This window comes from Tarenaya hassleriana, unplaced genomic scaffold (genome assembly GCF_000463585.1).
Source record: "Tarenaya hassleriana unplaced genomic scaffold, ASM46358v1 Cleome45, whole genome shotgun sequence".
In the NCBI taxonomy this organism is placed as follows: Eukaryota; Viridiplantae; Streptophyta; class Magnoliopsida; order Brassicales; family Cleomaceae; genus Tarenaya; species Tarenaya hassleriana.
Genome location: NW_010967219.1, coordinates 670870 through 679830, shown reverse-complemented (window position 1 = coordinate 679830; position 8961 = coordinate 670870).

The window sequence follows — 8961 nt, the reverse complement described above, 5'->3', positions numbered from 1 at the left end:
AATGCCGGCAGCAATAAAAGAAAACCAGGGAAGAATGACAAAAGGAAGGATAAGGCTCCAACAAAAGATAATGTGAGCCGAGTCCGGAAAGAAGTCAAGTGTTTTTTCTGTAAAAAGACTGGACACATTAAGAAAGATTGTCAGAAAAGGAAGGAATGGTTCGAAAGTAAAGGTAAACATAATATTTTAGTTTGCTTTGAATCGAATGTTATTGAAGTTCCTAATAATACTTGGTGGTTAGATTCAGGTGCTACTACTCACGTTTCTCATATTAAACAGGGATTCAGTATGATCCAAACCATAAAAGGACCTGAACGGCATGTGGTCATGGGGAATAAGATGAAAGCACGGATAGAAGGCATTGGGACTTATATATTGGTCTTAGACACCGGCTTTCACATAGCTCTTGAAGGATGTCTTTATGTTCCTGAATGTGTAAGAAATCTTGTTTCTATTGGAAAATTAGACTTGATGGGTTTTTCTGTTAAGTTCGGTTCTGGTATTTTTCAATTACATAAACATGAACACATTTTTCGGTTCTAGTATTTTAATGGATGGTCTTTATCGCTTTAATCTTGATAGAAAGTTTTCAGAATCGTTGTTTAATGTTGAAAATATTATGGGCGTTAAATGTGTGCACCTAACAATGAAAGTTCGGCTTTATTGTGGCATCAAAGATTAGGTCATATATCCAAAGAAAGGTTAACAAGATTGGTGAAGAATGAAATTTTACCATGTTTGGATTTTAGTGACTTAGGGGTATGTATAGAATGCATCAAAGGAAAACAGACAAAACATACTGTAAAGAAAGCGACCACAAGAAGCACTCAGCTTCTAGAATTAATTCACACTGATATTTGTGGTCCTTTTGATATTTCCACGTGGGGTGGAGAAAAATACTTTATTACTTTTTTCGACGATTATTCACGTTATGGTTACACTTATCTTCTGCATGATAAATCTCAATTTGTGAACATACTTGAAGTGTTCATCAATGAGGTTGAGAGGCAGTTAGATAAAAGGGTTAAAGTTGTGAGATCTGATAGAGGTGGAGAGTATTATGGAAAATATAATGAGACTGGACAATGTCCAGGTCCATTTGCGAAATTCCTCGAAAGTAAGGGTATTTGTGCACAATACACAATGCTCGGTACACCACAACAAAATGTTGTAGCTGAAAGGCGGAATCGTACATTAATGAACATGGTTAGGAGCATGATAAGTAATAGCTCTTTACCTCTCTCATTGTGGATGTATGCATTAAAAACGACAACTTATTTGCTTAATCGGGTTCCTAGCAAAGCAATCCCTAAAACACCTTATGAAATGTGGAGAGGGAGAAAACCGAGTTTAAGGCACCTGCATGTTTGGGGTTGCCAAGCAGAAATAAGAGTATACAATCCATATGAAAAGAAGCTTGATCCTAGGACTATCAGTGGATTTTTCATTGGTTATCTAGAAAAAGTCTAAAGGATTTATATTTTATTGTCCTAACCATAGTACGAGAATTATGGAGACTGTCAATGCAAGGTTCATTGAAAATGGTCAAATCAGTGGGACTGATGAATCACGAAAAATTAGCATAGAAGAGATCCGAGATAATGTTTTAACAGCGGATATCTCTTCTGTTGTTCTTGTACCGAAATTCACATCAACGTCTCATGATATTCCAGTACAACAAGAGCATGTCGAAAACCCACATAATGAGAGCATTATTAATGAACCAGTCACGGTACCTGAGGAGATTAATGAACCACCGATCATCTTGAGACGATCTGAAAGGGAAAGGAGATCTGCGATCTCAGATGATTATGTGGTTTATGCTCTAGAACATGAATGTGACTTAAGCATTGATAATGATTCGTCTACATTTCAACAAGCCATGAATAGTTGTAAATCTGGAAAATGGTTTGATGCCATGAAAGAAGAATTAAAATCCATGAACGATAATAATGTCTGGGACTTATTAGATTTACCGGAAGGTGCAAAGAAAGTCGGCTGTAAATGGGTTTTTAAAACCAAGCTTGACTCACGTGGTAATATCGAAAGGTATAAAGCCCGACTTGTTGCCAAAGGTTACACCCAAAAGGAAGGCACAGACTATAAAGAGACTTTCTCTCCGGTTTCTAAAAAAGACTCTTTGAGAATTATATTGGCTTTAGTTGCTCATTATGATTTAGAGCTTCATCAAGTGGATGTTAAAACTGCTTTTTTGAATGGTGATCTAGAGAAAGAAGTATATATGGATCAACCTGAAGGATTTATACCCACGGAAAAAGAAAGTTTAGTGTGTAAGCTGAGAAAATCAATTTATGGACTAAAACAAGCTTCCCGACAATGGTATCTTAAATTTAATAATACCATTACATCTTATGGTTTCGTAGAAAATATCGTTGATCGATGTATCTACATGAAGGTTAGTGGGAGTAAGTATGCGATTTTAGTCTTATACGTTGATGATATTTTACTTGCTGCAAATGACATGGGAATTTTACATGATGTAAAAGTGTTTCTTTCTAAGAATTTTGATATGAAAGATATGGGCGAGATATCCTATGTGATAGGAATAAAAATATTCCGAAATAGATCACAAAGATTGTTAGGATTGTCTCAGAAAGGGTATATCAACAAAATCTTAGAAAGATTCAGAATGGATAAATGCTCTGCATGAAAGGTTCCAATTCAGAAAGGGGACAAGTTCAGTAATTTACAATGTCCGAAAAATGAATTAGAACGAAAGAAAATGGAAAATATTCCTTATGCTTCAGTGGTTGGGAGTTTAATGTATGCTCAAACGTGTACTCGACCAGATATCAGCTTTGCTGTTGGAATGTTAGGGCGGTACCAGAGTAATCCCGGAATAAATCACTGGAAAGGTACAAATAAAGTTCTAAGGTACTTGCAAGGCACCAAAGAATATATGCTCACATACAGAAGATCAAATCATTTGGAAGTCATTGGTTATTCAGATTCAGATTACGCTGGATGTGTTGATACCAGAAAATCGACTTTTGGATATTTATTTCTGCTTGCCGGAGGAGCAGTATCATGGAGAAGTGGAAAGCAGTCTGTCATCACTGCTTCTACCATGGAAGCTAAGTTTGTAGCATGTTTTGAAGCTACCGTTCACAGTTTATGGATGCGGAATTTTATCTCAGGGCTTAGGATTGTCGACACTATAGCTAGGCCGCTGAGAATTTACTGTGATAATTCCGCAGCTATCTTCTTCTCAAAAAATGATAAGTACTCAAAAGGTGCTAAGCATATGGAGATAAAGTACTTATCTGTCAAATAAGAAGTGCAGAAACAAAGAGTATCATTTGAGCATATCAGTACTGATTTTATGATAGCGGATCCATTAACTAAGGGGCTACCGCCTAAGACTTTTAAGGCTCATGTTGATCATATGAGCATTATAGATAAGTCATTGCTGTAATAATTGCTCATTATATATGATATTTTGAATTCAATAAAATCTTGTTTCTGTTATTGAAAGTCATATTATCATTAAATTATTTGTGTACACATGAAGTTGATGGAGATAATATGTATTATTGTTTTATAATTACTCCTGGCCATAAAAGAGGTTTTGGATGACAAACGATTGTGATACTTGGAAGGAATCATATTCAAATAAATTGATGTGTGACCGCCAAGATTCAATTGTTTGTTGTTCAAATAAAAGTTATCGGTGATAGATGAATACAATAAAATTACGCGCTTTAAAGATTGTAGATCATCAGATCATCACATGGACCAAGTGGAAGAATGTTGGAAATATAAACATTAAAATGGCCCATGGAATTTTGGGTTTTAAACTTCAATATGATCTTGACTACTTTGATGGAAATGAGTTTATTATGGTGTTGAAGTTTATGGGTATTTAAGTTTATTCCCCTTTCCTTAGCCTATAAATAATGCATTTGGCTCATATTTTTATCTATCAAAAATCTATTAAGGTTAGGGTGAAAGGAGAGAAAACAAACAACAAAAGATTTACTTTGTTCTTCAAAGTTATTCCGCTGCAAAATGGATTCAGGTATAATTTTCTGATATGTATATTAATTTCAATTGTGTGAATTATGTAAAACCGTATCCAATTCTGGTGGATTTTCATAAAGTTATCGAAAATCATCAGATTAAGATTTTTACATATATTAGATATCTATCAATAACTAATTGTTTTTGTCTTTATTCATTTTAATAGTATTATTTTATAATCTAATTATTTTAAATATAAATATTTTTAACAATTTCATAAATTATTTGTGAAAAAATCGGACTTTCAAAGAGTAAAACGGAATAACTAACCAGTTCTATTCACTTGAGAAAAATAGTCAAGTACAACTCACTTTTTGTTAGAGCTACTCAACATCCAGATGAAATTCCTCCTGAGTTTCAACTCTCTCTCATAATGAATTCTACCGATCAAAAAACTTACCAACCCAAACGCTCACCAAATGTACGGAACTTTTTCCATTAGGTCTCCTCATCAAATCCACGTTCAAACACTCACCAAAGGCTAAGAGATTTGCCCAATCGGCCTCCGCCATAGACACACACTCACTCAAAAGTGAATTATCACTCATCAACAAAAAGACTCTCTTTAGTAAAATTTGCTTTGCTCTCCGTGAGAACTGATCTGCAACTTGTGTCTTCTTTATATAGGCTCCTCCAGTTCCCAAGATCTTGTCTCTATCTCAAATCTCCTCAAATCTTCTCATCTTTGATTCTATCTTCATCTCTTCAAGACAAATCCAAACTTTGTGGCTTAACTTTGTAGCTCTATCTCTTCGGATTGCTTTCCCTAAAATCTCTCCAAGTGGTTGACATTGAGTTCATCTCAATCTTTTAGTCTTTGACTTTTTCTCCAACTCTTCAGACTTACCTCAAAATATCTCGAGTTGTATCTCATGGATTTCTCTCCTGAAATCTCTCAAAGTTGTTGAACCTGCATTATCCACTTAACAACCAAAACAACACATGTGCAAATAATTACACTAACAATCTCTCCATTTTTGGTTATTTCAGATCATGCACACACACATAAAAAGATTTTCAATTCAGCACAATTTTGCATCAGTCGCATATGATTCACATTAAGATTCAGACATATTTGACGTTGATTCCGAAGTAGGTTTGACAACTTTACTCGCTAAGTTTGACTCTTAATTTGAAGTAACTCTGACCACTTTGACTTCATCTTTTGCTTTCTTCCTGTACGTTCCCAGTTCCGTTGATCGAATCATTTTTACCTCATTACCTTCATCTTTTGAATCATCATCTCCACATTCTCCTCATGTGTGCATGTATGAAATAATCCAAAATCTTGAGTGAGAATAGATTTAAGACACTTACCTGACTTGAAGAATTTTGAATCTTCTTCTTGGATCTAGGAGCTCACACATCTTGTCACACCATTTTTCTGTTCAACACTGAGAAACCTTATGCAGATTGTTTAGAAAAAACAAATACACTCGCAGAAAGATAATATGAATGACACCTCATTTCTCATCTCAGAATTTATTGCAAGTCTCTGATTTTTCAGCTCCACATTTTCAAATAACCGAGACATTACTTCACCACTCAACTCAAATCAGGTTTAATTTTTGAAAATCAAATAAAAACACATGCGAGATTAATTAGGATATTTCAAATTTTAAATCTAATAACATCCTTTCAGCAAATCATCAGAAAACAATGCTTGATCAGTTAAGTCAAAAATGCCTCACTTTTCACCAAACTACACTTCCCTGACTTTTCTCCTCCTGAACTTCTAGAACGTTGAAACCGAGCATGCAAGTTTCACCATTTAAGTCAGACTATCTCAATGAGATATACTCTTGTAATTGCTCAAAATTATAGCGGAGTATGATGCATTAATATCATCTGTCCTGAGACCATCGTATAGACTGCATGTGGTGCAACTTAGACCCGAGTGATTCAATTTTCCAATCTACTCATATAAACTTTTCCTCCCTTTTTTTCCTTCTTCCTTTTCCTTCCCTATTCTTTTTTTTTCTTTTTTTTTTTCCCTTCTTTTCCTTCTTCTTCTTCTTCTTTTTTTTTTTAAATTGTCATTCGGGAGTACTAAGCTAACAGATGAGTATCAAGGGATACTCATGTCACTATTTTTTTTTCCGAAGTGTACTTGACATAAATGTGAAGTATCGCTGACCATCCTTCACAATCATTGAACCAAATCACTTTTGAATAGACACCATCAAAGATAAAATCAGAACTCTCCTAAACCAAAAGATTTTTTTTGTTTAAAAACACGTAAACCCATTCATGTCAAGTGGTTTCGTAAGGATATACACTAATTAGCATTCAATACATGCATACTCAATCAAAAGACTGATCTAATCTGCTCTTTGAGAAAGTGGTGTTGAATTCATACCTTCCACTTGAGTGTACCTTTGAGATACTAACCTGGCTTTGTTGCGAATGACTCTTTCATCTTCATGTCGAACGCCATTCCTTACACATTGCGCAAACTCCTCATCCATTGTCTTGAGGTAGTACTCATTATTCAAAATCTCGTTCATCTTAGAAGATCCATCATGAGAAATGAAACAAACAAACCTAGCCATATCTTGATAATTTAGTCGAGGTTTGTTTCTTACCTGTCGTGAGTCATTCACACTTCCAATCACATCATCAGCCGAGTGATTTTGACGAATAGGGGGCTTAGGATCATCTTTCATATGCTCGCCTTGTAATTCAGAATTCTGAGATGAAGTGAGATGTTCCTGATCAAAATCTGAGTGATCACTGACTGGTTCTCGAAATATATCAGATATCTCGTATGCTTTCTCTGCCCTTTGATGCCATAACTCTATCCTTGATTGATCATTTTGAGGATTTACCCAAGCATAACAGTTATTTGGTGTTCGCTTTTCTGTCAACACACACTTATTCAACGAGTTAGTGACTAAACATACATCTTTAGTGAAGTGTACCTGAAGTCCAAAGTAACAAAGTTGACTTATGCTAACGAGATTCGCCTTGAGTCCTTCAACCACATTCATATCAGTGAGGGTGGGCAGTCCAGATGAGTCCAGCGTTTCTTTTTCGATGATCTTTCTTTTTCGTCCATCGCCAAATATAACATTGTCACCCTTGTTGCTCTCTTCAAAGGTAGAAAGTTGGCCCATGTCACCAGTCACGTGTTTCGAGCATCCACTGTCGAAATACCACTGACTTTCTCTTGAATTCAGCTCTGAAGTACAGACAACAATGCACCTGTTGATATCTTTCCTCCTCCAGACTTGTCTCCATCTTGGTGCGAGTGGTACCTGATTTCTCCTCCAATAGCATTTCACTCTGATATGTCCTTTTTTTGCCACAATGAAAGCAACTCATGTATTCACGATACTGCTGTCTTGGATGACGATCAACCTTGATTCTTGGAGTATTTCTGGCTGGAACAATCTTCTCATCTCCAAGATTTCCTCTTGAAACAAAGTTTCCTACTTTGTTAATACTTCCTCCAGTATATCTAAGACCAGCATGTCCACACTCATTTCGTCCAATCGTCAGAAGATGCACAAGTTTTTCTATACCACTTCCGAGCATCCTTACTTTCTTCATAATATCATCGAGTTGACTTTGAAGTAAGGTGATCTTTTCTTCTTTTTCTTTCAGCTGCTTCTTTAGATCAATGGTCAATGACCCCTTCTCCTTTTGTTCTTTGATCAACTGTTTCTTCAGGTCAGTGATTGTTGACTCACTCTGTTTCTGTTCATTGATCAGCTTCATGTTGATATTGTAAAGCTTTGTCATATCTTTGTACAGATCTTCTTCATTAACCTCCTCTTCTTGTTCCTCACGCTCTTATATGTCACCAAAGAACACAATGAAATTTGAGTGTTCTTCTCCATCTTCATCAGATTTAGTTTCCCAATCTTCGTGAATGAGGGAAGATTTTCCTTTTGACTTCCCAGCAACACACTCATTTTTCATATGACCATACCCTTTGCACTCATAACATTGAAGATCCTTTAAATTCTTCAACATTGCTTCCCCTCTTAGCAATGCTAGGACACTCAGCTTTCCAATGACCAGCTCCCTTGCATTCGAGACACTTTCCAGTGTTTCTCAGCTTAGATTTTCCAGCCGTCACTGGTTTTTTCTTGAAAAACCTATTGAACCTTTTGATAATCATTGCCATGTCCTTCTCTAGTGATACTTGACCTTGAGTATCAGTTATCTCTGGGACATGGAACTTCAAATTCTTGTTGGAGGTTATCACTCTGTTTGACTTATCATACATATCTAATTCTAACTCATGAGCAACGAATGCACTGACAGTTTCTTTGAAACTTATTGTGTTCACATTATTCACTATAATAAATGCAGATTTATGAGAAAGAAACTTTTTAGGTAAACTTACAAGGAGTTTTGTCACTAGTTGTTTGTCTCGGTAGGTCTTTCCAAGAACCTCAGCCTCGTTTGCTAATGCATTCAACCTCCCGCAAAATTTCTTGACACTTTCGTTTTCACCCATCTGAAGTATGTTGAATTGATGCTTGATCAGATCTCTCCTTGTGCGTTTGACACTTGAAGTACCTTCATGGATAAGTTTAAGTGAATCTCATGCTTCCTTCGCTGATTTGCATCATTGAATCTGCTTGAATTCATCTTGATCAACAGTGTTGAAGATGATGGTTATCGCCTTTGAATTCAATGCCGATGTTCTCTTCTCTTGCGTCGTCCATTTAGATCTGGACTTCAGAATTTTCTTCCCATCAACCACGTGAGTTGGAGGACTCCATCCTTCTTCCACCGAACTCCAATCATCTTCATCAATCCCTTTGATGAGATTCATTGTCTTAACTTTCCAGAAACTGTAATTCTCTGAATCGAGAATCGTGGATCTTCCAAAAGCGTGAATCTCTTTGAACGAGTCCATGTTGTGTCTTCCACACTTGCACCGATATGAGAGGACGTTTTTCTACT